Genomic DNA, 27,728 nt, shown 5'->3' on the forward strand with positions numbered 1-27,728 from the left:
TGCTAGCACAAAAAAAATAGACCTTGAAAAATAGTTACAGTGTGTTACATTTTCAATATGTCCTATGTCACTTGAATGATGAGTTCTGAGTAATAATGAATGATGTTTTCTAATCACTGACCTTGAGTAATAGTTACAGTGTGTTACATTTTCAATATCTCATATGTCATTTGAATGATGAAAAATGTTTTGTAATATTCAATACTTGTTATACGTTTAGTAACTGGCCAATGAATGCCACTGTTTCTTATATTTTAAATTTGTATTATGTCACCTACATGCTATTATATATGAATACCAGTAGCTTAATGCTACACTTGTTAGCTCCTGTTTTGAATGATGACTTCTGATGGTTTGTAACTGGCCAAAGAGTGCCAATGATTACTATAACTAGATGAATTATGTAAATGGTATGCCATTAATTGGCTCTTGCTTTGAATGATCACTTTTAAATAATGTATAAAAATGGTTTGTAACTGGCCAATGAGTGCCAATATTTACTGTCATCAGATGACTTATGGGTAATATTCTGTAATACTCCATACATAGTACAGAAATATTTAGTAACTAGGCAATGAGTGCCAACAATTAGTCAAACCAGTTGATAGACTAGTGTAATTCTCAATGATGACTAGCATGAGACTTAATATCCTTCACCTTCTGACCTAATTACCAGAAATTACTGCAGTATACGTTTGTCCTGTTTGTCCTTATGATCATGGAGCACTATATTTGGTTTCTGCATTAATTCTACATTGGTGAAAGAGTGTGGTGTTGACACATAATGGAGTCCACCAACTTGAACAATGGAGATGTTATTATGGTTTCACTGTTTGGTGTACCTAATGTACTACCAAAATGATAACATGGAATATTAATACGACATTTCAGTGTCTTGGCTACACTGATTAATACCTCAGCGAAGAGAACTTCAGATCGTCTCACTTGGTGTTGTGCTTCTGTAGAAAAATATGGACTTTTCAGTGCAGCTAAGTGCAGCCTACTGTGCTACAACCATGATGCAATCCTTCCCTTTCCTATCTTAGTTCTTGTAAAATGGTAATTTAAAAAAATACTACAGTGTGTATGCACTTTATGTCATTTGTTAATATGTTTTGTACTCATTGCATATACATTTTGTCATTGCTTGATATGTTATGTTCTCAGTGCATGTGCACTCTATTTCATTTCATGTTCTGGACTTATATATATATATATATATATATATATATATATATATATGTATGTATATACTCTGTGACTGTAAACTTAGTTAATTAAGAAAAATTGTGTACACATCTTGTGATTTATTGATATGTTCTGTACTCAGTGCACATGCACTCCATTTCATGTTCTGCACTTATATATATGTATATACTCTGTGACTGTCAACTTAGTTAATTCAGTAGATTTTAGAAAAATTTGTTGCTCATGGCAAGTCCAATTGACTCACAATCACTGCCAAATTTTTGCCCCCCCCCCCCCCCCCCCCCCCCAGTGGAGGGTTATGTAAGAGGTATGCGCTGCCTGGGATATGTAAGCTACAAGAGAATCTGAGACCAAAGAGCAGTGTTGACTGCAGTACGAACTGTGTAGCAGTAGCAGTAAGTTGTTGCTAGCGAGCAGTCTGGTGTATCGTGTTGGCTGGGCCGGTCGCGGTGCAGCGATGCCGGAGCCTGAGTATTATTGTATAAGGTAAATGCAGCCTCACGCATATCTAGTAATGTTATGTGAACTCCCATGTAAATCTTTTAAAAATGTCCTAATAAGAATCTTTGTCATATAAAGTAATTTCTAACAAGCATTCATTTCAATTTCAACAATTTACTAATTTCTCCAATCCATGATCATTCTGATTGTTGCAAGAGACAAATCAGTTGCTTCCTTTCATAAATCACAAATGTATAGGCGAGCATTGCACAGAGCTGTGCCGGAAAAATTTTAGGTAAGGGCAGATATATTCGCCGTTTTTATTGAGGTAAGAATTTTTTTTGCTTTTTTTATTCAAAATGATCTTACAGGGCCATGACGCAGCACTGCTGTCGTCCAAAAATTTACCAGGTTACTGAATTTATTTTTTTATTTGGAGGTTTAGGAATTTTTCTGTTTCGAGCTTACATTAAATGAGAAAAGTATTTTGTGGGCACATTAAATGTAAATGCATTTCTGTACGGAGATTATAAATGGGAACCAATTTTGTTCTGAGGTAACACTAAAAAAAATTAGAATCATATCATTATTATTATTATTTAAAACAAATTTTGTGGGGAGGTTACAACAGATCTGTTTTGTTTAGCTAATTTATGTTAAATGATGTACTGAAGTTGAGTAAACCTTCATGTAGTATTATCCTCCCATTTTATAATAAATGTTGTTTTTCTCTAGCTTTTGTATTTCTCTTAATCGAAAACATGTTTAATTCTTATAATTAAGCTTTATAAGCTATGACTCAACGTTTTTCATGATTTTACAGGCATAATCCTATTTCTGAATCTATTTACATTCTCAAGAAACCTTAATTCTATGCATCATGACTTTACAAAAATTATTAACTTTAACTTTCACGAACATTGAATTTCTAATCTTAATTCCACTTTACAAAATTTCATTGACGACATGGAATAGCGAAACCCATTCATTTTTATCTATCCCATATATTTTTATGAACACATTACACTAGAATCTTAAGCCTCCAAAATGTTAATATTAGGTTTCCATTAACTTAAACATGTTAAAAAAAATTCAATATAAGAAAATATTATTGACCTGTCAAGATAAACTGCAAAAAAACATCGTTAATAAAGATATATTGCTAACACATAAGAAAGTTTACATTCACATATTATTAAACTCAATAAAAATTTAAATTGTTTCCGTTTAGTTCAGATAGTGGTCTGTCACAGACAGTTGTTTCTCCTATCTTTAACATGGTTCGCTTTCTTCTTCAAGTGATTCGACATGTTTCCGTCGAACGTGGAATGACGGTCGGCTGTGTGCCTCGCCGTGTCTCCGTTGAGCATGGGATGACGCTTGGTACGCGTCTCGCCACGTTTCTGCTGAGTAGGGCATGACGGTCGGTCCGTTCCTCACCGTGCTGCCGTTGAGTACGGAACGACAGTCGGCAGAGAGAAAGGTTTCTGAAGGTCTGAGCGTGTCGTGAATGCGCTGTAGCCTTTGTTCCGTGATGCATACGCCTATGGTGCTGTTGTCTTGGAGATCCGTTTTTGGCAGCATAAACTTTGCAGCTTCAACATTCGTCAAATCATTATACCGGTTCACTGTTGGTCATTTCGTCTGTAGATTTCCATACGACTTGTTATCTCCCACTTTTCGGTATGACATCTGAAGGTGTTCCAATTGCCATAAAGAATGTCGAATATTTGTGCTATTAGAACAGTTAAATTGGATTCTTATTGGTAGTTAAATGCAATGATTGTCTTTTATGGGAAGGGATTTGAAAAGGTTTCTTGATCTCTTCTGGTCCAGGTTCATCTTTCTTCCAAATCTTCAGCGTTGTGTCTCCTGTTCTTGGTGCTTCTTGCTGTCTTCTTACTTGCGTCTTCGTTCTTCTCAGGACCGAGAATTAGAATTGAAGACCTGTTTAACACCGTTATCTTTTACCCGTTCTAATGGCGTCTTCTTCGCAATTTTTGTGTATTCTTCATTGTGATCGGTTGTTCATACAGATATATTGAACAGCTTCCCATCTTTTTCTTGCTGCATACCATGAGTGTTCACGGACTGTTACGCAGTAGTTAAATTTCGTATGGTCTGATGACAGTTTCCGCTGTTCTGCACATTGAGGTACAGAAACACGCTTCTTCTTCTTCTTCCTGTGGTGAACCTAAGCCTCCGCTCGTCCTCGCTGTGACACGTCCGCCCCCGTTTCGGTTCGGTGGACATTCTTTATCTCTTCATATGCTGCTTTCAATAGTTTGCGCTAGAAGTGCCAAGTGTCAAACACTTTCGCAAAACCATTGTTATTACGTCTGTGTGTGTCTTTCTTATGAATCGAGCTCACCTCAGGGTACATGTTGACTGATTTCAGGCTGCGTTATATCTCTCCAAACCTTTCCACGCAGGAGTTATCCTCTGAGAACGTTGTTTCAATCAAGGCCTCTTCTTTCGTCATCTCGCAAGCTGACGTGCCAGGCACTCGCACTCAGTGTTTCTTCCTCTCACGCCTAACCGCCCTCCTCAGTCTCGCCGTCGATCTGGCCGCAATGATGCTGCACCTCGGCTGCTGACTTCATATCTAATACAGAATTTCCCCCTTATGCGATAATCTTACTTTCCTTACATCCTAACCTATTTTCTGTTTTCTCAGTTATTTATCTTATATTATTCTGACCCTTACTCCCTTAGATTACGCTGTCAACTTCACAAATATTAGACAATTTTTTATATCACTTTACAAAAAGTATCATTAATGTTATCAAAAATATTTTCCTACTATTCGCTTCGTCCTTTTTTCTCATTTAACTTAATTCTACCATAAGATAAAAATAATGGTTTCCTCATCTTCATGACGATGGATAGTGAGAGTGAGATTGATGATGATGGCGGTTAGTAAGTTAGTGAATTTCACTCCGACTCCAGCGTCTTTTTCTCTGCAATTTCTTCTTTTTCTCCTTAGCTGTAACAGAACTTCAAAATACACTTTATCTCTGCTATTTCCTCTCTATTGAGCTGTTGTGTTGTTTATAAAGTCTTGATGATATATTTTCTCAGTTGTACTTATCCCTTCCTCCTTTTTTCTCTGCAATGATGCTGCAGCTCGGCTGACTGTTTTACCTCCCTCCACGAAATAACATGTTTCTTGCTTAGCTTAATATTTCAATTCTCTTTCCTAATTATTACCTCCTAACGACTTCTTATACCTATTTCGCTGATATTTCTATTTCAGTATCAGCTTGTGGTACCTTCCACAAATCCTATATGCTTCGCATATTCCCCAAAATATCTCCTTAGTTATTTGTTCACAGTCCTTGATGGAACAAATTAAAATGCCTATCTCCTTCTCCCATAATCATCTATTTCCTACTTACTTCTTCACTTCTTTTCTTCTGCAAAAATCAACTCCCCCTCCTCACACTACGTCTTTAAGAGAGAATCTACTACTATTCCGCTAAACTATCCACATGCTGATCTCTATTTTTCTCCTTACCTTCAACTCTTTCCCCAGGAAACATTTCGTTTGCAGAAGAGTTACTTTAGTTGTTACTTTCCTGTCTTTTCATCATCATTATTCTTTTATCTTCTTACGAAATTTATTTTATTTAACTAACTGAGATAAGTAAAAGTTAAACGTTTTATTAGTGTGCATTTTGCTGTCTTTCCTACTCTTTGATTTCAGGACATTTAATACAACTACATTCTGGAGTGGAGTTACTCTTTTTTTCTTTTGCCTAGCCTTTGTATATACAAAGTAATTTAATTTTAACGCCGTAACCATCCAATTGCTTGGTGCTAATTTTACAAGATGTCGATGTTTTACTTTATTTACTGGTGGGACTTCACTTCTAACTTAGGTATTGCTATTGGTGTTATCAATGGTGCTTGTTCCTCGTGGCATTCGATTAGTTTGGTCATCATCATCAATTTTTGTATTACAGTCTACCTTCTCCGCTAATATTTCCTGTTCCTCATTATCGGTCGATTCCCAGTCAACTGAATCCCAGCATGCTCATGTCTGTAATGGATCTCTCCCTATACCAACTTCAAAATATTGCTTGTCAGAACTAAGCCTATTTACATGTTTGATTATACAATTAACTTCATTATTCGATCGAATCACTTGTGACTCGTCTTCGTACCGTTCATCTCGTCAATTCTGTCTTTTTCCTGGGTTTGGTGGCCACACCTCGCCTTCCTCTATCGGTTTATTTCGAGTGCTTTGTCCCGCTGAAGCTTGATTTTCCGAACCTTTCTGTGTCCTGGACATTCCATTTCCACCTGGATAACCTGGCTTTTGCAGCTGAAAACCTCTAAACCTTTAAAGCTTCCGGCTTCGTTTGCACGGGGATTGTATCTCGGATCATAGTTATCACCGTAGTTTCTAGGACCAAATCCACTATGGTAATTCCGCGATCCCCCAAAACCATAATTGTTATCTGTCCTCTGTGCGTCATAGTTATTATTGTTATCCCATGGGCGATTACGACTCCTTCCCAAATCATTACCTTTTCCTACGTTATTATTACCGTTGGAAATATTATTAAAACCTGATCGGTTACTGTTATTCCCCCTACTATTGTTTTCTCTGATCGTACGTTGTTTCTTTGCGTCATCTTCACTGAATATGAATTCTAGTCCTCTTAACATTCCTTTAAATGCTTATATATTATCTCCTGCCCTACCAACCAATGACTGCTGATAACGTAACGGTAACTTCATTGTGCACATCTGTATCAGTTCCCCATCACTGTATGGATTATCTAAACAGTGACTTTTCTTTGTCATATCTTCGAAAAATCTAACGGGTTTCTTTTCTCTTGAATTTTCGAACACCACTTTCCGTAACAACTCAATATTAGTTCTGTTTTGTGTTTCTGTGGACCTGTATCGTTCCAAGAATGCAGATTTAAATTGTTCATATGAATGACAGTTCGCCACTACTCTTTGCATGGTTTCCGCTATTGCGCCGTCCATATGCCCACAAATGAAGACAAGTTTATGGCTAAGTGGCCAATGCTCTGGTAAACCGATCGGAAATTGATTTATAAACGTGCATGAATGTAAGCCGTTCCCGCTTTCTTTGTAATGTTGGAATTTTCTGACTGTCATAAAGTGATCGTTGTCAAATTTTTCTCTTCCACCATAAGGCGTTCGTGTATTCACAACATTACCCGTTCCTTTTACCTGTGTCATATTTTCTTGTACTCGTCCTACCACATTTGGGTCTTGAGGTGAGATAGTTATGTCCCATTTAGCATCGTGCTGTGGTGTGCAGTTGTCCACACCGTACCGTTCAGCATGTATCGGACAGAAAGATTCGTTTACATTTCCCGTTTATGGTTCAGTGTTTTGCCTTTCTATTAGATTCACATTGATTTGCGGTCTGTAACCTGTTGTGCTGTAACTTGGAAACTGTAGAATTGGTACATGCGTCGTCGCAATTCGCTCCGCTCTTGCGTCACCCCACTCACTTTCGAAGGGTCGGCTGCCGCTCTGCTGGAATGCTGGCGTCTACCGTTTCTCGTTCCCTTGTCTGCTGTGGCCGCACGTCTCCTACTTCGCTCTCCTGTGTTAACTGTTCTGTTCCTATTAGCTTTTGTTTCGTTTCGGTGGTTACTGAAGCAACCTCTTGTGAATAAACGACTAGAATCTGATGATGTTTTTGTGTTTCCGCTACTGCTAAGGAGGATAGCACAACTGACTTGATTACCTCTGGATTTCTGTCCATTACTATGTCGGATGATTCCGCCGATTCCGCCACCTCGCTACTACTTTCTGTACGATTCTCGATACACTGTTTCAATTCTGTGCGAAAGTCTTCAAACTGTTTCTGATTTTTCGAGACTATATTTTCAATAAGTGTGTCAAATCTTTTTAATGCGGCTCGCGTGACTCGTTTCCTGACACTGAGCTCTTTCACGATTAGTTGCGCCTACCCAGACGTCTTACGTGCTAACTTGCCCACTCTTTGATTAACGTTAGACACTGCATCCTGCACCTGGTAAACGTCAGAACGCATCTTTTTCTGGTCAGCTTTTAACGATTGTACAAGCTCGCATGAATCTCTCGCCTCTCTCCGGATTTCAGTAAACTGTTCATTGACGTCTGTTCGTAATTTTTGCTGATCATCGCGGACTTTTTCGAACCGAGCGTAAGTTTCTAATTGCAGACTACTTAAGGCAGCATTTATCTCTGTTTTTAGCTTTGCCGTTGTGGTCTTTAAATATTCTAGCCTTGCATTTGTTTCTGCTTTTAAATTCGTTAACCCTGCATTTTTTTCAGTTTTTAGTTCTGCTAAACCTGCATTTGTCTCAAATCTCAAATCTGCTAACCCTCTATTTGTCTGCTTTACGACCATACTGAGTTGCTTCAGTAATGCGAACACACTATCTGATTCTTCGCCCTCGTCACCTGTCACCATTTGATGAAAATTTTCCCGTTCGCGTCTTTGATGTGGCGTTTCACTGATTTCTGCGTACAGTGCGGACGCACTTACACACATTGTTTCTGTTGGAAACTGTCCCGTTTGGTTCAAAATTACTATATTCGGTTCAACGTGCCAAAGTGTCTCGTCCTCTGACTCTATTTCTGACCCACTAGATCCGTCATTTGCTTGTTTTCGTGCATTCTCAGACTGTGATACTAATCTTGAAACTGCTATCATTCCCTCTGCACTATAACTACTTTCCGTTTCCTGACCTGTACTGGATACCTTTTGTTCTACATCAATCTCTAGCCTGTCAAGATCTTGAGTTTGACCTATCTGCGATACTCTCCGTTGTTCCACCATCTGTGATCGTTTAGCTAACCTCTGTCATTCTCGAACTGCACGAGCCTGAGCTCTCGTCAACATCAAGTTATATGATCTTACACGTTTCTAAAATATCATAGAAAGTTACTTAGATTATGTACACATCATTACCAACACTGTTCACTGTTTCTGTAATTTCAACCCAACTCAACAACCCCATGAATAATTTCGCGCGCGCCAGCAAGGTCATGCGTAATCTACTTCTACACAATGATAAATTTGATTCTACTTGTTAATACATATTTCCTACACATTTACTGTATTCTGTCCACTATACATTTACATACATTGGGTAACCTCGTCACAAAACAACACGAAAAAAATTCCCCCTTTTTTCAGAAATTCAAAAATTTGTTTTATTACTAATTTGACTAATTGCCATCCAGGCAGACCAATTGCCATCCTGGCACGGTCGCCATTTGTAAGATGGATACTATGGTTACCTTATTCTATGATTGAGAACAACTGCGTAAGTCAAAATAATATGTTTAATGTCAAAACTTCAGCACAAAAATACACGCTTTTACACATTTTCCAATTTAACAACATAAAAACAGTTGTCAGGATAACGCATCTCACCAACGTCAAAAAATGAAACGCAACAATATTAAATACTACTTTCAGAAAGAATATTAATCCTAAATACAACAACATTAAAGTTTAATTAGAAGTTTCATTACAAAAATTTTCCTACACATTCGTAATGATGTTGCTCAGTACTATTTAGGATGACAATCAAGTCTATGGTGGATGGTTAGTTATCTGACTAATTGAGCGAAAGATTACACGAGGTCACTCGAGTTTACAGTAGCCGTAAGCTGGTGAACCAACAAGCCTACGCCTCTGCACGTGGTATTTACGTTATGCTGTGATAAGCAGCTATCGTCTGCTAGATTGCTCTCTTCCGCTGAAATTCCTATAAAACTAATTAAACCTTTGCTGAACTTTCTAGTAGAAACTTTCTCTATTATTCTCGTTATGCGAGAAAACATGTACTGATCCCTAGTCATAGTATGTGGCGATATACACGCTCATAGTTGGAGCAGCATGCATATTATAATGCCCTCTCAGTTCTCGCAAGAACAGTCACCTATTCGGCTAGTTCGTTTTTCCACAGTTGGAGCTAAACGTTGCTGCAGCTAATTTCAGCCGCTGTGAACGCAGTGTTCCCACAAATTTCCTCTCTGCGTCGTACAGAGCGTTAAGCGCTCCGTTCTGCACTTGGCGCCAAACCAGAGAAGAGTCCTCAAAAATTTCTCTCTTGTCTTATTCCTGGCTGAACTGTCTCTCCACCTGGATGCATTCGTTCTTCACGTCATGACCTTTTTACACCAATGGGAGTGTTCCTCTTATTTTGTGGAAACTCTCTCTACCAATGGCAATGTTCCTTCTATTAAACTGCTTCGAAACTTCACTATTTTTCTCCTTCATAGTGCGATTCCGCCAATCGGACGTTTTGTCCCAATTCTAGATGTCTACATGCGTACATTGACCTTCACGTGGGTCCCACTTGCTGGATATGTGATCGAAATGTGTCACTGGTTTTGTTCGTATCCTTTTGGAATTCCGAAACACAGTTCTCTAAAGTTTTTTCTCTGTCCCCCTTCAGATGGGCCGCTACACACGTTTCTTCCGCCTGAGTCACCTGGTCGGAGTCGTTAACTTTCCACCTGACACACCTTTTAGTGATTTCCATGGTAATCGCTGGGGCACGCCTTCGCTTCTGCTCTTGTCCCTCCGGCTTCCAAGCTAAAACGCTTCTCGCTGCTTGTTTCACTTGTCGCTCACAGACATGCATTATGTAAGAACGGTGTGTTAATTACCGTCGATTGACTGTCATCCCATTTTGCATTACATACTGATTTGCAAATTTGCTCATAACCGCGTAATTACGTAAGGTGTCACATTCACCTTCTCGTTGCAATGTATATAGCTCTCATGTAAGGTGCGAATCTGACCTTCATTAATTCTGCCAACTTACAAGGGGTCGGACAGCATGCAATTGGCTGATATCTTCTCACAGCCATCTCTTCTCTATCGTTCTCGACTCGCGTAACACAAATGCTAATCATTTCTGAAGAATAAACTAATGTACATGTCCTGTGAATCTCTGGTCGTTCATAATGTTCTGGTTTTTTTCGGAACATGAGAGTACATTCCTGTTGCGAGTAGGTTAGTTGTTAAATTTTGAAATTCTCAAATCAAACAATAGAAAATGGGATGAAGGATAGTTGGAAAATTTCTAAAGAGTCTTGGACTATACGGATGTTAGACATGATTCTGATACTAACCTCTTCATTATCCTATGATGTGTCTAATCCTGCTACAACTGAAACCTATGTACCATAGCAGTGAGTCGCTATAATAAGAGATAATACCGACTATGAAGTGTAGATCTCACTGAAGAATAGACTATTAATCTTTTCCTATTGCTCCTTCCTACTTAGCTATGTGGTCGACATTGTTACATGGGTTGTGGCAGCATTAATGACATTCGGTGGGCGGATGCAATTACTGATGTCGTTACTCAACCTGGGAAGAAATCTTCATACGCCATCTGTCTGTCCTCATGTTCAAGTGGATGACATTTTCAAAGTGTTTACGTAGCATGTAAATGAGGCGTGACGTGAGTACCAGCCCGGTATTCACCTAGAGTTAGATGTGGAAAACCCCCTAAAAACCACATCCAAGGTTGGACTGGCTCGCGTCCCTGTCCCCCCAGAAGGTGACGCTATAGCGCTCTCCGCTATCAGCGCGGGTGAAGATTTGTTACCAACATTTACTTTTAATAAGTACTTTGAATCACATTTCTCTAATTAACAAAAATAATAATGTCTTATTCTTTAGCTGTTTTATATTAATATGCTACACGAAAGCAATTTGGGGCTCATTTACACTGATAATGATGCACAAAAACTATTTCACACAAGGCTAGCGTTAAATTAATCCTAGGCTGCCACCAACCTGTCTGAAAGGTGCTAGAGCACCTCTTTGAGTTTCGAACGCAAAAGAATTGCAGCAGCCAGTGAACGGCATCTGAACCACATGGTACCTCACTAATTTCTTTCTCTGCTTCGCTATCGCTCAGCTCCAGGTGTTGTCTTGGTGGGCTATTCTCTGACGTGTCCGGTGTTTTCACGTCCACCTTCATATCTTTCTGTCCATTTTCTTCTTGCTCCTCCTCCTCTTGCACCACCTCCAGAAGCTGGCGTTCTCTGGGCGCCATGTCTCCTGCTCCCTCCTGTGGCGACAGTTGCTCGAAGTCTGCGCCTTTACAAGAAGAAATGTGTCAGTCGAAGAAATGGTATTTGCACTACTGGCAAATCACATGTTTTCTAACTAGGTTTCTAATACTTTGACTTTCAGGCATGTGTGCACATACGGATCTTAGTGGTCTGGTATCATGACCAAATACGAAAGACGTACACGAGGCACCTGTTGAACTGATCCGCTGTCCTCTGTCTCGCTTTGTCCACAGCTGCGTTACTTCACTGACTCATTGTCACAATATCTTAAACCAATCTTCTTTCCCCCATTATGACGCTGACACACCGTTTATATATCATTCCTTCTTACTTCCTCCCACTCAGTGCGTTCATCGTCCTCAGGCACAAGAATAAAATTTACGCAGATACACAACTTATTTCTCTTTGAATTGTAAACGCTTCAGATATAGTTAACTAGATAATTTATACCATAGTGCTAATATCGTTCTTCATGTCAGCAGTCTCACAGAATGACAGTAGACAAGTATATAAGTCCCAACTACACCTTTGCCTGGTATTTTGCTAACGATGGGACAGTTTCGTGGTTGTCTGCTGTCAGTATGCAAATTAATACTCTCTACCATTTCTGTCCCAATTTTTCAGTTCAGTTTACACATACATATATAATCCGTTAGCTAAGAAATGAAGGAAAATTAGTATTAGTACTATCCTGAGAATGGAGACAAAGAAATAAAGTATTGAGATACACCGTAACTACGAATAATGTCTTCTCATTCCGTATTCGATAGACTCAGTATTCTCTCTTCTTTAAAATCCCCTAGCTGGTGTAGAGATAATATTCCTCCACAGATATTCCTCAATTACGTAATGGCGTCACTTTCACAACGCAAATATGTCTATAAATACACTCATGCTCATAAATTAAGGTTAATTGCGGTATGTAGTGCCACACAACTCGGCACTACACAAAACTGGCGCTAATAGCATAGGCACATAGGGAACACACACGATACAGACTTGCAAGTCCACGGTATTGGCGATAAGTTGAGAAAACCGTCCCGAGACACATGTGCTACAAAACGCCACTGTTTCCTGCGCCTGTACCCCGACATCAATATGGGATATGATCACCACGCACACGTACACAGGCCGCACAACGGGTTGGCATACTCTGGATCAGTTGGTAGAGCAGCTGCTGGGGTATAGCCTCCCATTCTTGCACCACTGCCTGTCGGAGCTCCTGAAGTGTCGTAGGGGTGTGAAGACGTGCAGCGATACGTCGACCGAGAGCATCCCAGACGTGCTCGATGGGGTTTAGGTCTGGAGAACAGGCAGGCCACTCCATTCGCCTGGTATCTTCTGTTTCAAGGTACTCCCCTACGATGGCATCTCGATGGGGCCGTGCGTTATCATCCATCAGGAGGGAGGTGGGACCCACTGCACCCCTGAAAAGGCGGACATACTGGTGCAAAATGACGTCCCGATACGCCTGACCTACAACAGTTCCTCTGTCAAAGACATGCAGGGGTGTACGTGCATCAATCATAATCCCAGCCCACATCATGAAACCACGACCTCCATACAGGTCCCTATCAAGGACATTAAAGGGTTGTTATCTGATTCCTGCTTCACGCCAGATGAAAACCCGGAGAGAATCACCGTTCAGGCTATACCTGGACTCGTCCGTGAACATAACCTGGGGCCACTGTTCCAATTAGCATGTACTATGTTCTTGACACCAGGCTTTACGGGCACTCCTCTGACCAGGGCTCAGTGTAATGCACCTTACAGGTCTCCGCGCGAATAAACCATGTCTGTTCAGCCGTCTGTAGACCGTGTGTTTGGAGACAACTGTTCCAGTGGCTGCGGTAAGGTCCCGAGCAACGCTACCTGCAGTACTTCGTGGCCGTCTGCGGGCACTTATGGTGAGATATCGGTCTTCTTGTGGTATTGTACACTGTGGAGTCCCGTAATGTATCGCCTGGACACGTTTCCTGTCTGCTGGAATCGATGCCATAATCTTGAGATCACACTTTGTGGCACACGGAGGGCCCGTGCTATGACCTGTTGTGTTTGACAAGCCTCCAGTCGCCATAGTATTCCACCCCGCATAACGTCATCAATATGTGTTCTTTGAACCATTTTCAACACACAGTCACCTTTAGTACGTCTGAAAAGTCTCCACACTTACTCGCTGCACCGTACTCTGACATGCACCAACACACCTCTGCGTATGTGGACTGCTGCCAGCGCCACCGTTCGACTACCGCAGGTCAAATGCACCGCAGGGTCATACCCTAAGGTGATTTAAATCCTTTAACCGCCCACCAGAGCATTGTTTCACCATGTATCAGCATGAGCATGAGTGCACATCACAGTTTAAGCTTAATGTTTACAATGAAACAAAAAACATCTAAGATCTTGACGGTGCACGAAATCTGAGATAATGTACTAAGGTCTTGAATCATTTACTACCACTAGAATTCACTTTAGGATAAAAGTTGTGCTCTTGACGAGCTGTGGGTACTTACAGTAATATTCTGGTAAACCTGGCCAGACGCCATCCCAGGGATTCCCTTCTTTTTCCACAAGATACTTATAGCCACTGGAGCTGTGAATTAAGCTGAGAACTGCCTCCAGCTCATCCCTGGAGTAAGAGTGTACCAGCGGTACACATGGACACTCCTTCAGGCCACCTCCTGTCTACTAAACAGTAAAATAATATGTCAGGTTCAATACAATTAGTTATCTATAAGCAAATTTCTGTGACGTTAGTAAAACTATAAAATTATTTTCAAGTCTAGATTTATCATCCTGAAGAACTATTTCTAATGTGAATGCACACAGAACATTATTTAGACAAGACAAATACTGTTGAACGAATTTTGAAGGCGATATTCACAGTCATGCTGACAACATGCATAGTTCGAAGATAGTGAATTTGGAACTGTCAAACCAGTAACGGTCATATCTGTGTACAGGCCACTGTAACATGAATCAAATCATAATCTTAATCTGTTACCGGAACTGTAGAAAATGAGAAAACTTATTAATTGAATCAAAAATAATCGGAAACACAAAAAATATGGATGTGAATGTGGATTCAGAGGTAATAGACAGACCTAAAGAAATCAAGAGGAATACAATGTGGGCGCAACATTTATGTGTCTACATGTATTCATTTATATTCACTCATATTTCTCTACCAGTCTTTAGGCGCATAACGATACAATTTCTCACATAAGACTGGCCTACATGTGTTGCTAACTCATACCGACTGCAGCTATTCTAACGCACTAACGGTCTTCATGAGCGTACATATCCATCTAAATACGAGGTGACGTCAAGCTATCACAACTAACGGAAAATTCCTACCTCTCATTAAACTGTTAAAGGCGTTTTGTACTTCGCTTCATAAGACGCAAATTCAGAACACCAGCGTCTTCTTCTTAGGTGCCACAAACCACCATAAATGCAGTACAATAAAAACCTTCACATGCAACTAGTACCAAATCAATAAATAAAGTAAACGAGGATAATGAATCGCTTTATGACTCTGGAAAAAGTGTAATATCGTTGGACGATAAGCGAAAACCGTTTGCCGCATCGTATCTCGATCTGCTAAATGCTGGGCAACTGCTGGACACCTACTCTAGCGATGCTGTCATGTCATTCGTTACAATATCAAATGCAGTACTCGCATAACTCACCGTACAGGATATATATAGCTGTTACGCACTTAATTCTGAGCTGAAGTGGAAAGTTGGTTTACCTTAGAGTACTTCCTCCAATGGAGGAAATACTTCTCTAATGTTCGCAGTCGAGGCTCACTAGGATCGCACGGTATCACATGGGCCATCATGAGTCAAATGACAGGGACCGATTCCTCGGAAATGAATTACCGTTCGGCAACTGTCTTCAATTGTTGCGTGCCATATTAGTCCAGTCAAATTGCAGAAATACCTTGCAAAAGGTGGGGTAGAAGAGTTTATTTTTTAAACTCGTTCATATGGTTGGAAATATTAGAAAACCGAGTTTTGCCAACAAAATTTCGCTTGGGAAAACTTTCTGCAGTCAAAAAACTTGGAAAATTTTGGCCTTTTTTGCGCTTTTTCAAAATATCTCAGTTTCATTTGCTCCTATCACTCTAACGTCTTTTTCTTTTTTAAAGAGCACAAAATTCTCTACAAATTTGATTCTTGCCATTTTTTTTTTCTACTCCCTATATCTAATGCGCTACAGCGCCTCAAAAAATACCAATTTTTCAAATTTTGAGCATAGTGGCAAAATACCTTATTTTTGAACACCATTTTTTCAGTTTCTCTTTGTGTAGTATAAATACATTATACATCATGTTATATGTTGGAATTTACCACCTCACTTTCAAGTATTCAATTTCTCTGTATGCAACATGAGGATTGCTGGGCACCCAACTATAGTGATTCTTACATCACTACCTGAAGTTCACTATGGGCCACCTCAGCCCTGGTATTTGTAAAACTATAAAAATACATCATTAAGAGACATACACACACACACACACACACAAACACACACACACACACACACACACACACACACACACGCACACAAAATAAATTGTCTCAGGAAACTGAACTATTATTAGCTGAAATAGGCAACCTAATTAGGTAGGTAATTACTCTTGTGTATAAAAGCCACACAGTTGACATTAAAAATAAGTATCTTTATTACCATTGAAATGCATTGTCAGTTAATAAAAAATGTTGACAGTTCTGGGTGTGTAATACTTGTAATATCGCACATTAGCGCACTTGAGGCAGATACGAACATCACTTCCAACGTTTTGATGGGCCAGGTTCCTCAGTGTCACCAGAAATATCTTGAGTTACGGATTCAGGGTCTGTACCTAGAGTTGATCCCAGATTGACCTCTTCTTTAAACAGCGAATCAGCCTCAGCAAGTTCGTTGATTTCGTCAGCGGTTTCCTCAACATCCTCCATAACATCTTCTTCACTGTCTTCAATAAAAATTTTGGCACGTTTTCACCGTTGACGCCAATACATTTCTTGCAAATTGAAGAACATTTCAAACCCGCTTTTCTGCAGGAGCACGCTCCGCCACAGTTCAGCTTGCATGAGCATGAAACAATATGTAGAAGTGCTTCAGGTGCTGGATCTTGGCTCATTATAACGGGTATTGGACCGTGGTCACTGTGATTCCAGCCCCATTTCCCAGGAGGTTTCCAGTTTCCCATCCAACTTTGGACTTGGGTAAGTCCGCAGCGAATGACGTTGTGCAGTATCTAGTGTATGTGTGCAAGATTCAGTTTGCTTTTTGTGGTAGACTTGGCGAATAGCTGGTACTGCAAATGGTCTAGTGTGGGGGAACTGCTCACACCTCCACTATACAATGCGATAGTAACCTGTTCTGTTGCTGTTATTATTTCTTCATGGGTAGCATGTGGTTTATTGAACATGCAAAGCGCTGAGGTTAGGTGTTCATTTTTCGCAACAATATTGCAGCACTTTATTTTTCCTTGACCAAAAAAAGCGGATGTTGTATCACATCCGCTAAAGGCGTGAGTGAACAGAATATATTCACTGTCAAACTTGTAAGATGCAGTGGAAAACCACTTGTCATCTGCATTTCCTCTTCCTGGCTTTAAGAAAAATAAGTTTTCAGTGCCTTGCCCCAAACCGGTCATGAGCACAAGCAGGTCAACATCTTCTCCTACAATGACAACTCTTCCAAAATCTTTGGTTCTTGAAATGACAGAAGTTACAATCATAACGTCAGCATCTTCTTGTACCTGGTGCACTTCAACGCTACACTCCAGAAATTCCTTTTTAAGAAGTGTGATCAAACGCATCTTGTTTCGTTCGTTGTGCAAGAACTTGTCCTGAGGGACTTGGTTCACCATCTCTGATTCAACCACAACGTCAACCGAAGAACGTTTTTTGTACCTACGATTCCTCTCAGCACTCTTTGTGCTACATTTGTGTCCCTCACATGGATACCCATCAAACACAATAGCAAATTGAGTTCCAAATTGACGTTGCAGGTAAGAAACATAGCTTTGGGCTATTGACTTGAAGCAAACATTTCGAGTCCAAGTCTCTTTGTGGATAACGTACCCTCCATCAAAATTTCGTTTGGCATATGGCAGTCTTAACTGCTTGGTTAAAAAGTCACCAGAATTCCCTTTTGCACATAAGAAGCATTTCTCTTTGAACTTGAACTGACCTTTTTCCTGCGACCGACGTAGCACGCCTGTTGGTTCCTGAGGATGTCGAAGGCTAGCTGCTATCATTCTCTCATTAATGTACTTCTTGTAGCATGATTCATGCACCATCACTTCACTGAGCGTTTTCAAAAAACGGGTGTGAGCAGACTCCCTGCGTTTAGCACTACAATCGATAAGTGTGCTCAGTCCTTTCTTTTTCACATTGCATCCACACTCACCACAGTTTTTTCGCAAATGAAACACAAATTCATGTCAGACATACTCATTTTCAGCACCACAACATGCACTGAATGGAAGCGACTCCAAACTGTAGGACCCTTATTGTTGTGTGCTAATAGCTGTCAGCGCGCTGTGAACAATCACTAGAGATAATTGCCTTCCGCCCGCCAAAGAATAAATACGCTTTTGTCCGCTAAAGAACAATTCCTACATACTTTTTCTTATAACTGATCATTAACGTCAATCAACTGTAGAAAATCTACGGCATCTGCATGCAATCGTATTACATATTGTAACACAAATAAACTTCACGCAATCCGACGTGAATGTGTTCGTAGTTACTGAATATGATGCTGTTTGTCCTGGCCCTGCAGCAGAGTGAGATGGTAAATTCCAATGAATAACATGATGAGTGATATATTTATACCACACAAATAGAAACTGAAATAACAGTGTTCAAAAATTAGGTAATTTGCCACTTTTCTCGAAATTTGAAAAATTGGTATTTTTTGACGCGCTGTAGCGCCATGGATATTGGGAGTAGAAAAAAATGGTAAAAATCAAATTTGTAGAGAATTTTGTACTCTTTAAAAAAGAAAATAGACGTCAAAGCGATAGGAGCAAATGAAACTGAGATATTTTGAAAAAACTGAAAAAAGTCCGAAATTTTCGAAGTTTTTTGACTGCAGAAAGTTTTCCCGAGAGAAATTTTGTTGGCAAAACTTGGTTTTCTAACCTTTGCAACAATATGAACGAGTTAAAAAAATAAAATCTTCTACCCCACCTTTTGCAAGGTACTGGCTTTTTTTCTGACAGTTTCACTGGACTATATGGCGAACGTGGATGAAAGGGCATCTCATACAGCAAGAACACGCATAATACGGGTAATGGATTGGCTTCTGCTGGAACAATGTTCTGATGTGAAATGTTAACACGAGGTAATTATTTCACTGAACTGCTGCTTTGACCAATGTTTATATATTTTTGGGGGATTCCCAGAGTTTTAGTTCAGCATCTGGCTCAGCCACATTCTTTGATATTGTATTACAAGTATTTTTGGGTGATAAGACACCGGATATTAGGTGTATAAAGAAACGTGTCTAGCGAATATAGTGATTCAGGATACTAATCCAAGCCCGCAGCTCGTGGTCGTGCGGTAGCGTTCTCGCTTCCCACGCCCGGGTTCCCGGGTTCGATTCCCGGCGGGGTCAGGGATTTTCTCTGCCTCGTGATGGCTGGGTGTTGTGTGCTGTCCTTAGGTTAGTTAGGTTTAAGTAGTTCTAAGTTCTAGGGGACTTATGACCACAGCAGTTGAGTCCCATAGTGCTCAGAGCCATTTTTGATACTAATCCAACTGCAATCACGGTCGAATGGTGTGGTACCGAAGTGTAACTTATTGTTATTGGCCTTATTGTTCGTAATCAGTAATTCACCATATTTTCGAAACCATTTCGCCACAACTGGCCTCTGAGAAACGCAAACGAATCAACAGTGATACCGTAAATATCGACCGGACTATAGAGCCAAATTAGGAAACTGCAACGTCTCTGTCGTTAGGCCTAGATCGGTAACAACTGTCATTGGCATAAATTTTGAGTCATAATTTAAACTACATATTCGTCTACAATCAGTGTAATACATATTCTTGAATGTGTAAGGATTTGGCGCTCAATTCGTCAATTATGCAGCCTAGACGAACCTTGTTGTTTCAAATATAAGTGACAGACTCGCAGATATGGAAGAGGACTGCCGAGAGATTCAGGCATTCTTCTGGTGGAGTTCATAGCGGGTCTTTGACTCAGGCAGTATTTACGACATAAGGCCTATCCATAGGCCGAAGCCAGCCAGGACCTGTCTGACAAAAGTGCCATGAAGGCAAAATTACCTAACACTGTCTGCGTCGAACCAGAGAGTTATACGCGGGAGCGACTGCTGAAGACGAATATCTCAATACGCCTCCCTAATCGTGGCGGTGAAAATTTGAACGGATGGTCGTTTAGATGATTTAGTTTCTATAAGGCCGTTCCGGTTTGTTCATTCACTAATAATAACAACATGACTGTGTTGTAATTAAACGTCTGTAGTTAGTGTTCGTCATTATCCTTCTCATTATACCTTAGATAGGATACAGTGCCTATTATCTACTATAACCAAGTAATTAAGTAACACAATCACTATTATCAGACGAAGATACTAAATTAGTTTGTAACAATAATTTAAAATTAATTTTCATGCAAATTCTAGTCTTATCAGTTAAGGCAGCAGCAGCAGCAAATTTCAAATATCTGCGCTCTCGGTTCTCTGAGTACCATTATGAGAAGACAACTATAATAGACGAGCTCAGTGAGGATGTTATGGTATGATTTTAGACAATAATCTCATTGGTGAGACAGGGAGGACTACGTGATTAATGTCAGTGCTTCTGGTCCAGGCAGAATAATATCAGTTCCATCATGTTGCTAATCTAGCTGAGAACGCCTGAGGAACCGACGTCTTAAATTAGGTGTTACGCACTCGGATATCATGACCGCGTCCCCTCCCCAACTGCAACCTGCGGATGCCTTAGCCGTCGGAATCGTGACGTCACGGTTCACTGCGGTCAGACTGTTTAATTGACTAGACATGTTTGGATGGAGAACATCAGCTTATCGTTTGTAAATTGACGAGGCATTCGGAGTGGACACTGCGACACGCACAAAGAGAGTTTCCTACACACAGGATTTCCGTCATAACAGGCGTTGTTGTATCAAGTACCGACTCGACGCAGATTATGACACACCTCAGCTCTTCAGTCGGACACACCGTCAGCTATTCAGTCTACGAACCATGTTCGGTCTGCAAGTTAGATAATGTATTTCCCAGTCGACAAACAAACCAGCATATCTGTAACTATGCCTACACTGATACACAGATGGGACATTCTCGGAGCTTACAAACACGTTTCTATCGGTCAAATAGGAGAGCGTTCCGTCGTGCATGAAAGTGTTGGAAAGCCGGGTATTTGTATTATTGCCGGCCACGGTGGCCAAGCGGTTCTAGGCGCTCAGTCCGGAACCGCGCGACTGCTGCGGTCGCAGGTTCGAATCCTGCCTCGGGCATGGATGTGTGTGACGTCCTTAGGTTAGTTAGGTTTAAGTAGTTCTAAGATGTTAAGTCCCATAGTGCTCAGAGCCATTTGAACCATTTGTATTATTGATGAACACCTGCAATATTGTTCGAGTCATCATCTAGATCTCCCCGCCTAAATCTCGTAGGACTTGGGAACACGTTCTTCTGGGGTAATCTGTCAATCGGAGTTCCCTTTACGTGCAGATTATATGACCGTGACGGAACTACCACCGGGGAAGCTGTCTCTGAACTCCACGCGGGTGGCCGTTATCGATGAGGTTGTCGTTCTTCCAGACTGGAGTCTGGCGTATGTGGCAGACAAGATATTTCCCTCGCGTGATCCATTCACGGTACTCAAATAACGCGTATTTTGGGTGATACGCTACATAAATGTTGTTTCATCATTGCCGAAAAACTGAAAGCGAGTAAATGCTTTTCGTGAACCGTGCAGAGTATCTAAGCGAAGGATCCTCTGTTACAGAAAAGAAAATTTACCATCTCTGATTATTATCAATACTGACTTTTAATGCGAAAACCATTGTAAAAATGATGGCTGAACCCTGAGTAATGGAGATATCGTATTGTGTAGGTATTTAGTAGAAATAACATGAAAAGTAACAAATGTGTCAGGGAATATATAGATGCACGTGAGGACGACTTACGTAACTTACATTAAGTGTGGAGGATCACGAATTTAGTACTTGAGGGAAGGATAGGAGGTAAAAATCGTAGAGGGAGAGCAAGAGATGCACGCAGTAAGCACATTAAGGAGGAACTAAGTTGCAGTAGTTATTTGGAGGTGAATATGCTTCCACTGAACAGAATAGCTTCTTTCGTCAATTACGTACGAAGAGTATGAAAAAAACTTCATTTGTTTCAGAAGTATATGACGTTACAAAAATTCACGTTTTTTCATCGTTTGCAGCCTCACGGCGCACGTTCTACACGTAGGTAATAGACGACCGGAAATGTCTAAGCACAATGCATACACCATCATTCTTCAATGTAATTGTCCCAATTAGCAATTGAGAAAGATGTAATACAAGGTACCACATGTAAGTCATCGGCATATAGAGTGCCGAAATAAAGTCATTCTAGGTTTCTAGTACAAATAAACACCCTTCAGGAAAATATCTTCAGGTAATTCAAAAGGATATTCAACTGGTCGGCACTGATAATGATGACAGAGATTATGATGATGGTGATGATGATATCGTGAACAATCGTTCAAATGGTTCAAATGACTCTGAGCACTATGGGACTCAACTGCTGTCGTCATCAGTCCCCTAGAACTTAGAACTACTTAAACCTAACTAACCTAAGGACATCACACACATCCATGCCAAAGGCAGGATTTGAGCCTGCGTCCGTAGCAGTCGCGCGGTTCCGGACTGCGCGCCTAGAACCGCTAGACCACCGCGGCCGGCTGAACAATCGTAACGGTCTCTTTGTGACAACCAGGTGTTGCGAAGCCGTGGAGTAGTGTACCATGTTTTGCCTTATGATGCAGCCATTGTTCAATAATCGTAATGCATTTCTAAGGTGTAGTGGGTGACTTCCGGCATAGCACAGGTTTCTAAGAACATCGCTTTGGGTTAAAAATCAAGTCTGATTTCTCCTACCTTCGCTAGGAGTCTCATTAGCGATAACAATACTTTACAAAGACGTGTTGATTACAATGGAGTCTCATTCACACAGCTGTGCGGTAAACTTTGCTCTCCCTACACTCCAGTGGAAGATAACCCCGTGCCAAGTAGCTCTGAGCACGAAAAACTCTAAAGTATAATTTTTGAATAAGGTATGGAGGTGAAAAATCTTGTTGTATACTGTACCCTCCCCCAACTGGACTGCGAAATAACTGACCGTGATCGCATATGGTTAATGAAATTTTATAGTGAGTAAGACTATCGTTACCGAAGGAGAATAACACCGGTGAGTTGGAGTAAAGTGTACAACAAACTCTTCCGATTGGAGAACCAATTGTAAACTTAAGCTAAATATTCATGTTAATCTTGAAATGGATGGAATATAGTGCAATCGCTCGTGAACCACACAGGGGGAAAAGGGTACAATGTAATATTTACTACAAAATTTACTGATAATAGGAAGAAAACACTGATTGGCTAAAAAGAGGAAAACTGAACGGTAGCCAGCCTGCTAGGGCCATGAATCTCCAGAAGCTTAAGAAAGGTAATGGCAAATCGTGCCTTCGTTCTACGATGTCTGAGGAGAGATTGAACGCCTTGTTCATTCTTGACGCTGAAGTGAATTCCTAACTGATAACCGTCTGAACTGTGAAGATATGATCAACGAGTTTTCTGACGTCAAAGCCAGCCGCAAATTTTGCTGACTGATGAGTTTGTTTATTTATTCACATTAGTTTTAAGAATTTAAGATTATAACGTGATTTTTACTATAATTTAGAACACATTTATTGGATCCACAAACTACGTATTACCTGTTTATTTTACAATTGCCAATGGCAGAACGCGGGACTAAACCTCGTTTACGTGCAGACGTGACCAAAGGCGCACGACAATACTAAACAATACCCGAATGACCCAGGCCGCTTGGCGCTGTACAAAAAAATGGCTCTGAGCACTATGGGGCTCAACTGCTGAGGTCATTAGTCCCCTAGAACTTAGAACTAGTTAAACCTAACTAACCTAAGGGCATCACAAACATCCATGCCCGAGGCAGGATTCGAACCTGCGATCGTAGCGGTCTCGCGGTTCCAGACTGCAGCGCCTTTAACCGCACGGCCACTTCGGCCGGCGGCGCTGTACAGTCAAGTCATACTGATACTGTAGTATATAACAACTGATGCGTATTCTTAGCGTCTGCTGAAATGTGTAGTTATCGCGGAAATATACGTTATCAGAGTGTACGCTCAGATGAAACTAGTTAATAAACAACGTTGCTCAGCTCTGTCAATAAATACGTAATAGCTTTGCTAGTACCGTTAGAAAGAGCTATGGTGAGAGCAGTAGCAGCAGTACAAAACTGTACAGCCCTTATATGGATTAAAGGTATTGTGTACACTTATTATGGAGCATCAGACAATAATGATTTACACGTTAACTATTAGATTATAAAACATATTTCATTTTTCTATGCTTGTCTGTAAAACTATGTAATAGAAAATCCAGTTCTGTGTTTCGTCGTCTGTATTTAGTTATTAGTTTGTACACCGAAATCTCCATTTTCATTTCTTACGCTTTCCTGTAGATTCACATATTAATACCGAACTTGTTTTTTTTTTTTTTTTATCTGCTACACATTCAATTATTAGAGCGTAAAACGACAGTTTAATTTTAATTTTGAACGCATCTCTGTAAAAGTACGTATTAATTTCTAATGTATGACACGTTGGCTTCAATTTTTAGATCTCAACACAACTTTTTATTTTCATTTTCAACAGTTTCGTGTAGAATAACATATTAATAGTGACTGTATAACAAAAATCCGTTGTCTCCTACATGCTCTGCTGAATGTTTAGGCCATAATAGACAAGTTATTTTCCTTGTGCTCGTTTCTGTTGTGGTAACACATTTCAGTTTTAAGTTTGTTTTATCCGCTGCCGTACACCAAGTACAGTTCAGGGACCATTTTACATTTTGAGTGAACGCGACTAGACCGCTGACGCGTCCTTCAGAACAACGAATAGCAGAGTACGGGAAAATCTCACAGCTCTCCCTCCCAAAACGGCAATTGTGAAGTGATCGGGTGACAGTTCTTATTTAAAAGATGTGTTTTTTGGGGGAGAGGGAGGCGCATATAATATGGTGTGACTAGGGGCGCAAAATTTTTAAATCCGCCACTGCATACACAGACCTGAAACTTATACATTGTATGAGTGCACAGGTATTCACTTACATAAAACATGGTATAAAATAATTTTTACAACATATTATTTACAAAATTACAAATGATACATGTACTAGAGTGACGTTTATATGCATAGGTCGTAGCTTGGGTTTTCCTTTAATTTCAGTTGCTTTCAGAAAATCAACTCTCTAAGTTAAATTTCTCGTTGTACGTTTTGCAAATCCGTTGATGACAGTCTGGTCCCAGAAATAAATTTGGAATTAATTCTGAAAATTACACTAATAGTTAAGTCTTTACTGGAAATTCTTTCTCAGATTAATCAGTTCTTGACTGATACAACTTCAAGTCAACAATGTTACGTACACCTAACAGCATGCCAAAAGTAGGAAAAGCTAAACAGTAAGCTTTAGTGTGGGGTATACGGACAATCGTAAGGGGTCCATTGTAAGTTAATTTAAATTTTGAAATCTCATTATCAGTCTCGCTTGATTTCTCGTTCACTTCAACGAAAACGAGGTCATCAATAGCAAATTTAATAAACCGCGCTTTCGTATCATGACGCCGCATTCCGCCTCTGTTTTCTTTTTCATTATCTCTCGTAAACGTTCTTTCTTCACCTCCATGTCAATACTAACTCGAGGAGGGAAATCAACTATCTGTTCCACAAAAATCTTAGACTTATGGTCTAATAGGACTTCCTCCGAAGTGCATCCCATAGATTGGTGGGTCAAAGCATTCATAATTTTTTTCAAAATCGTTTATATATTTGCCCCACGCTCTGTGAAAATGGTGACAACGTTCGAAGTAGTCGCCCCAGCTCACGCATGTATCGTTTCGCTGGATTTCCGGCCAGGCAATAGGCCTAGATGTGTATCATTTCAACCCTAATGCTTTGCATACCTTCATTCCATAATCTGGAAGCAGACTGTGCCCCATTATCGCCCAAAATCGCCGATATGCACAAAGTAATCGTTTGCAAGTTTGTTATAAACCGCTTTAGCTCTGTTATAAACCGCATTAGCTCTTGCCTTTCTTATCGGATATGAACTTCAAAATGGCTTCCAGTACTGCTAACATGTAGGCGAAATTACCTGGGGTTTTTGGGAGGGTCCATTTAGATCTGTACACAATAACTCTAGTACATCGTCAGGTCTTATACTCTGCAAAGGGCTGCGATTTGTGCAGTTGGTCACTTTCACCCTTTGACAGTTATCGCAAGTATTTTTCCAATCTGTTATTCTCTTTAACATGTTGTTAAAATTCATAACCTCACCCATCTTCTCTGTACATTTATTTGGTCCGCAGTGACCACGTTAAGTGATGTTGTTGTTGTTGTGGTCTTCAGTCCTGAGACTGGTTTGATGCAGCTCTCCATGCTACTCTATCCTGTGCAAGCTTCTTCATCTCCCAGTACCTACTGCAACCTACATCCTTCTGAATCTGCTTAGTGTATTCATCTCTTGGTCTCCCCCTATGATTTTTACCCTCCACGCTGCCCCCAAATACTAAATTGGTGATCCCTTGATGCCTCAGAACATGTCCTACCAACCGATCCCTTCTTCTGGTCAAGTTGTGCCACAAACTTCTCTTCTCCCCAATCCTATTCAATATTTCCTCATTAGTTATGTGATCTACCCATCTAATCTTCAGCATTCTTCTGTAGCACCACATTTCAACAGCTTCTATTCTCTTCTTGTCCAAACTATTTACCGTCCATGTTTCACTTCCATACATGGCTACACTCTATACAAATACTTTCAGAAATAACTTCCTGACACTTGAATCTATACTCGATGTTAACAAATTTCTCTTCTTCAGAAACGCTTTCCTTGCCATTGCCAGTCTACATTTTATATCCTCTCTACTTTGTCCATCATCAGTTATTTTGCTCCCCAAATAGCAAAACTCCTTTACTACTTTAAGTGTCTCATTTCCTAATCTAATACCCCCAGCATCACCCGACTTAACTCGACTACATTCCATTATCCTCGTTTTGCTTTTGTTGATGTTCATCTTATACCCTCCCTTCAAGACACCATCCATTCCGTTCAACTGCTCTTCCAAGTCCTTTGCTGTCTCTGACAGAATTACAATGTCATCGGCGAACCTCAAAGTTTTTATTTCTTCTCCATGGATTTTAATACCTACTCCGAATTTTTCTTTTGTTTCCTTTACTGCTTGCTCAATATGGAGATTGAATATCATCGGGGAGAGGCTACAACCCTGCCATACTCCCTTCCCAACCACTGCTTCCCTTTCATGTCCCTCAACTCTTATAACTGCCATCTGGTTTCTGTACAAGTTGTAAATAGGTTTTCGCTCCCTGTATTTTACCCCTGCCACCTTTAGTCTACAAATGCTAGAAACGTAGGTTTGCCTTTCCTTAATCTTTCTTCTAAGATAAGTCCTAAGGTCAGTATTGCCTCACGTGTTCCAGTATTTCTACGGAATCCAAACTGATCTTCCCCGAGGTCAGCTTCTACTAGTTTTTCCATTCGTCTGTAAAGAATTCGTGTTAGTACTTTGCAGCTGTGGCTTATTAAACTGATTGTTCGGTAATTTTCACATCTGTCAACACCTGCTTTCTTTGGGATTGGAATTATTATATTCTTCTTGAAGTCTGAGGGTATTT

The sequence above is a fragment of the Schistocerca americana genome, chromosome 8 (genome assembly GCF_021461395.2).
Source record: "Schistocerca americana isolate TAMUIC-IGC-003095 chromosome 8, iqSchAmer2.1, whole genome shotgun sequence".
In the NCBI taxonomy this organism is placed as follows: domain Eukaryota; kingdom Metazoa; phylum Arthropoda; class Insecta; order Orthoptera; family Acrididae; genus Schistocerca; species Schistocerca americana.